Consider the following 6273-nt stretch of genomic DNA (forward strand, 5'->3'; position numbering starts at 1 on the left):
CCTCTTTCTTTCACACCAAATCCAGTTCATCAGAAAATACTGATGTACTTACTTTTAAATATGTGCAAAATCCAGCCACTTGTCACCACCTCTACTGCTATCCCCTTGCTAAAGTTTTGGCCTGGATCCCCATAGCAGTCCCACTGTTTCCCTTCTGACCCCCTTCAAACATAGCCAGAGTTTCTCTATCAAAACCGAGTCCAATCTTTTCAGCCCTTTGCCCAAGACCTTGCCATATGTCCTTATTTTGCTCAAAGTAAAATGCATGCAAAGTGTGACCTCTTCTCTCACATTCCCCCACTTTCCATCTCCACTCTGATCCATCTAGTCTATGAACATTCCATTCCTGTTCTTATTGCCATCATGGAAACAACCTCATGGGGCTGTTGTTTTATGCTGGTGTATGACCTTTGTGGGTGATGTTGTCCTAAGACTTTTAAAAAGTCAATTTAAAAAATGAAAAATTGGATACCATGCAACACTTTAAACTTTTGCTGCATGAAAAACAGTGTAAAGGAAATGAAAAGATGAACTACATACAAAGAGAAAATATTTGCAAATTACAAATTTCAAAAAGGACTTGTATGTATATGTATAAAAATCTCAAAACTCAACAGTAAAATCAAAAAGACAAATGATCCAATTAGAGCATGCACAAAAACATGAGTTGACATTTTACCAAAAGTGACATACATGTGGCAAATAAGTACTTAAGAAGATATTCATTATTACTAGTCATTAGGGAGGTACAAAGTAATGCCACAATATCAGACATCAGAATGGCTAAAATAAAACAGCAGTGGTACCAAATTATGGTGGATATGTAGAGAAGATGGGTCACTCACACATGTTGGTAGGGTTGAAAAATGGTGATAACAATTGTTTGGCCATTTCTTTTAAAATTCAAAACAAGGGACTTTCCATATGATCAGGCAGTTGCTGTCTTGGGCATCTGTCCCAGAGAAAGGAGAACTGACATTCATGCAGAAACTTGTACAACAATGCTCATAGCAGCCTTACGAATCATAAAACTGGAAAACACCCAAATGACTTCAGAGGGTAAGTGATTAAGCAAACTGTGCAAATTCATACCTTTGAATATCACTCAGCAACAAAAAGGAACAACATGGGTGACTCTCTGGAGGTATGCCTAGTGAACACTTCAGTTTCAAACAGTGACCTAGGATTCCATCTTTCTATATTCCATTCTTGAAATAATAAAATTAAAGAAATAAAGAAAGATTTATGGTTACCAGAGATTAGAGATGGGGACAGAGGGAAAGGTGCAGGTGTGTCTGTAAAGAGGTAGTATAAGGGAGACTTGTGCTGATGGTACACCAAGCTGCACATGTCACAATGCCACATAAAACCACACACACACACACACACACACACACACACACACACACATGAGTGCAAATATAACCAGAGAAAACCAATAAGCCCTGTGAATTATATCAATGTCAGTTTTCTGTTATTTATATGCAATATAGTTATACAAGATGTTAATAATGTAGCAGGCTGGGTTAAAGGTGTACTGGACTTCTCTGTGTATTTATTTGCAACTTTCTGTAAGTCTGTCATTAGTTCAAAATAAGAAGTTTATAAAGCTTCAAGAAATCCTTGCCAAACCGGGAGTACTGGCACACTTCTGAAATCCCAGCAATTCAGGAGGTTGAAACAGGAGGTTTGCAAGTTTGAGGTCAGCCTCTACAACTTAGCAAAACTCTATGTTATATGTTTGGCTGTGAGGGAGTCCCCCCAAACTCATATGTAAACAACACAAAAAGGTTTAAAGGAGAAATTATTGGGTTATAGGATTCTTAATTAAACCAATCAGTGAATTAATAGGATTGGCTGAGATTAACTGAGTGGTACCTGAAGATGGGTAGGGTGTGGCTGCAGGAGGTGGATCATTGGGACATGACTGTAGGGTATATATTTGGTATCTGGAAAGTGGAATCTCTCTCTCTCTCTCTCTCTCTCTCTCTCTCTCTCTCTCTCTCTCTCTCTCTGCTTTCTGATCATCACATGAGCTGCTTTCCTGCACCATACTCTTCTGCAAGGATGTTCAGCCTCACCTCAAAATCCCGAGGAATGGAGCCGGCTGTCTGTGGACTGAGACCTCTGAAACCATGAGCCCTCAAATAAACTTTTCCTCCTCTACATGTGTTCTGGTTGGAACTTTCAGTCACAGCAGTGAAAAAGCTGACTAAAATAGAAACAAAAACAAAAGGAAAAAAGAAAAGAAATCTATGCTAACTATTAAGCTCCTTTCAGAAAGAGATGTTTCTGCTTCCTTCATTTCTATTGGGATGCTATTCCCTCCCAACCTTGGTTACTCTAATTTCAATATATTTAATTTCTTTTTACTTGGTCTTTTTTTTTCTTTTCAGAGAATCCTTAACTGAGTGAAGATTATCCCACTATGGTTCTAAAAAAGTTTCACAGCTCTCTGTTCTTCAGCCTTCCCTTTTGCCCACTTAGGAAGATATCCTATGTTCCTTTATTCACAGGAATGTGGTAGATTACAAATTCACAGAAGCTTTAATTAACTCCTTCCATGCAGAAATCACAGGACAACTGGGAGCTGGGGTAAGCACTCTCTCCTAATGTGAGCACCTACCACATTTAGGTTACTTCATAGACACTGAAGAACTGGTCTCACTGGTCAGGTTTCAGCTCATTCTAAAAAGTTGGAAAGGTTCTGTATAAACTACAGCATTTCTGAACATTGAAGAATGGATGGCTGGGGCTGGGGATGTGGCTCAAGCAGTAGCGCGCTCTCCTGGTATGCGTGCGACCAGGGTTCGATCCTCAGCACCACATACCAACAAAGATGTTGTGTCCGCCGAGAACTGAAAAATAAATATTAAAAATTCTCTCTCTCTCTCCTCTCTCACTCTCTCTTTAAAAAAAAAAGAATGGATGGCTTATAATATTATTAAATATTATGAGTCTACACTAGGTTCATACATCTCTTTATATTTTCAGTTAGTCAAAGCAGAGTGGTTTTTTAATGCACAAACTGATTGTTTAATATTTCAAAATAAACATATCCAGATATTTTAAAGCATTTTCCTCTAAACTTGATCAATTGAGTTTTAAAGCATTTTGTACATGTTGATGTGAAGATTTTTGTAAAACTGGTTTCAATGCTTCCCACCTCCACATTTTCATCTCTTTCTCCCTCAAAGAAACATTCCTTTTTAATTCTTTCACTTTCTCTGGAATATGCCCTCACTAAGCAAATTTGCTATATACCTTCTGTTATTTCAATCCCATGTTGGGGTAAAAATTTCATTTGCTGGTTATCCATCAGCCACCACATAGTTATGTCCAATGCACTATGGTAAATTCTCCTTGGCATTTTTCACACAAACTTTTAAAAAATCCTCAAAGTTAGCATCAGCAGAGCTGGAGCTAGATTGTATAGTGCTTTTGTACAAACAGGAAAATGTCACACTCTCTGCATGGGACACGGGACTGATCCAGGGCTGAATTCCAGTCTTTTTCTTTATAGTTGAGGCCCATGCTCCCTAAGTGGACCCAGAAACTATGGAAGAAGCTCAGGAATAAAAACTAACTCAGCCTTACTTTTGTACCAAACTCCATCATAGACTTGGAGTGTTTCCAAGAGCAATCACTTGACTCACTAGTGACGATTTGCTTCTGGGTTACAGTGAAGAATTATAAAATAGTTAGATGTGACGTTTTACAAATCTGTCCTGGTACAAATTTCTTTTGACTTTTGACAGTGGTGCCAATATGTCTTGGGAGGCCAGCAGATCATTCTTCATTAGGGCAAAACCAAATGATTTTGGATGATTTTTGTTTTTATTTAGTTTTCATCTTCCAGTTCAGTGGTCTGTGACTAGAAGCCCAACACTCACAACCTGCCATCAACGGCCTGATCCATGCTTGGTCTGGAGAGGAATGAGAACATTTGACTCTCCCTGTCAATTTGCAGTGGAACACACCTCCCAGATTTCTACATTATGTGCTACCAGCTCTGGACATTTCTCATTCAGTGTCCATCTCTATCAGGTAGTCTGAAAATCAGAAACAAAAATACTTGACAAATCACTAGCTCCATCATGCTTACAGGTGGTGACATATCTCTGCTGCTGCTGCTTATTCATAAAACTGGAGGTTAAGACTTTATTTCTGAGATGTAAACTAGGGCAAACCCCACATAAAGCACCAGCATTGGACAGAATATCAGACAGACAATTTTTTTTAAGTGTTAATTTTAGTGATGAATAAAAAGTGCTAAGCATGTATGCCAGGCATTCTACAGCTTGTGTCTTTGCAGGCCTAGCCAGAATGGACTATTTTAACAGCTTCAGCTGCTTAATCTGCTGCTCACTTTCCCTGTTGGTAACGAAAGGGTAATTGTAACCCTTATACTGGAAATAGCATTTTATTTAAATTATCTCACTTTCAGGCAGGTGACGGCATTGAGTGAGGGGTGGGTTGCTCACTGTTGAGTGATTGGGGCTTGAAGATTTGCTCTTTTTACTTGCTGTCTACTTGCCAACAGATCTAGACAAAGGAAGTACACATTGTCTTTTGGTTTTAAATACTATTTCTGGTTTAGATGTACAAAGAATTAGTAAAAGCCTTTTCAGAGCAGGAGGGTTTCTGAAGGGATTACTTGCTTTTGAACCTCTTTCTGCTTTTTTTTTAATTTTTTATTTTTTTTATTGGTTGTTCACAACATTACAAAGCTCTTGACATATCATATTTCATACATTAGATTGAAGTGGGTTATGAACTCCCAATTTTACCCCAAATGCGGATTGCAGAATCACGTCAGTTACACATCCACAATTTTACATAATGCCCAATTAGTAATTGTCAGACAGACAATTTTTAACTGAAATGCTGGTTATTAGGAGTCATGTGGAATCAGGAGTTGCCATGAAATCTATTGGTTTCTAAAGCAGCTCCTCCTCTGGAATAATTTCTCATTATCATGTCTTTCTGATGGGAGGAAGGCGGGAGTCAGGAGAAAGAGAAAGAGAGGGGATGCTATCTGATATCGAACTGGGTTATACTCCCAATGCTGCCAGGCTCTTAAATAAATTAGGTCTTTAAAAATTAAGAAGAGTTAATATAAAATTATAAGTGTTGGAGTAAAATACATTGTCATCAAGGTTTCTTTTTTGTGACTTTTGATTATTCAGAGAGAATACATGATGGCTTATGGTATGACATTTATCATTGAAAACAGATTATTGGCTCTCCAGGAGTGAAAATAAATATCAGATCAGATCTAAACTGCCATAGCTGCACATTTGCAGTACACTTGTTTTCCTCTGTTTTCTCCTATGCATCATTTTTTTAGATCCTTAACCAAAACATTATGGCTTTCCCTCCTGTGAAACTGATGCTGAGCTGAATCTATCCCCTTGTTTTATCCAAGTTATTTGTTCAAATCATGAAAAGTGATTGGCTAGCATATGTCACTACTTGAGCTGTTGTGGTAAAATCCCTGTGTGTTTGTAGGTAAAACTACAGAAAAAGGTTTATCAAATGTCAATTTGGGGTGACTGAATTTCAAAGCAATCAGAATCCAGAAATTAATCACAATTTTAAAATATGTACACATAATAGAATTTATTATAATTAGTCATGAAGTCTGTTGGATAAAGACACGCTGGAACTATATTTGCATATTTTTATTCTGTGTTTTGCATTAGAGAGTGCTAAATATTTTATATGAATAAAAGTGTTGGTAGATGACTTCTGAACTTTGAACCTGTGTTCCTAATTATCTCCATTTGTCAGGTTGATTAGAGAGCTCTGCTCCCAGGGCTTCAAGAAGCCCTCATCTCTTTTTAAAAACCATGTTCTACCTCTTCTTCCTTTTCAAGGGGCTTTAACCAATTTAGAGCCAGAGAAAGCCCCACCTTCAAATGTTCTTGCATTGACAGTTCACAAATGAGAAATTAAAATGGCTTTTAGGCTGAATCTCCCTAATAAAAGAAAAAAATTAAAATAAACTGATGACTTTCACCCATCAAAGTAAGGGGTGGGGAGTGATAAGATGCTTCAGTCATAGAGCAAACAGTTGTCCTTCCACATTGTTGGTGGGAATGTCAGTTGGCACAATTCTCATGAAGGACAATTTAGCAATGTATATCAGAAGTACAAATCCATGTAAACTTTGGCCCAGCAACTCCCCTTTTGAGAACTCTTCTGTGGGTACATTTGTACACAGGTGAATGGCATGTATAAAGTGTTATTCATTGCAGTATTGCTTGTGAT

This window comes from Ictidomys tridecemlineatus, unplaced genomic scaffold (genome assembly GCF_052094955.1).
Source record: "Ictidomys tridecemlineatus isolate mIctTri1 unplaced genomic scaffold, mIctTri1.hap1 Scaffold_259, whole genome shotgun sequence".
Classification (NCBI taxonomy): Eukaryota; Metazoa; Chordata; class Mammalia; order Rodentia; family Sciuridae; genus Ictidomys; species Ictidomys tridecemlineatus.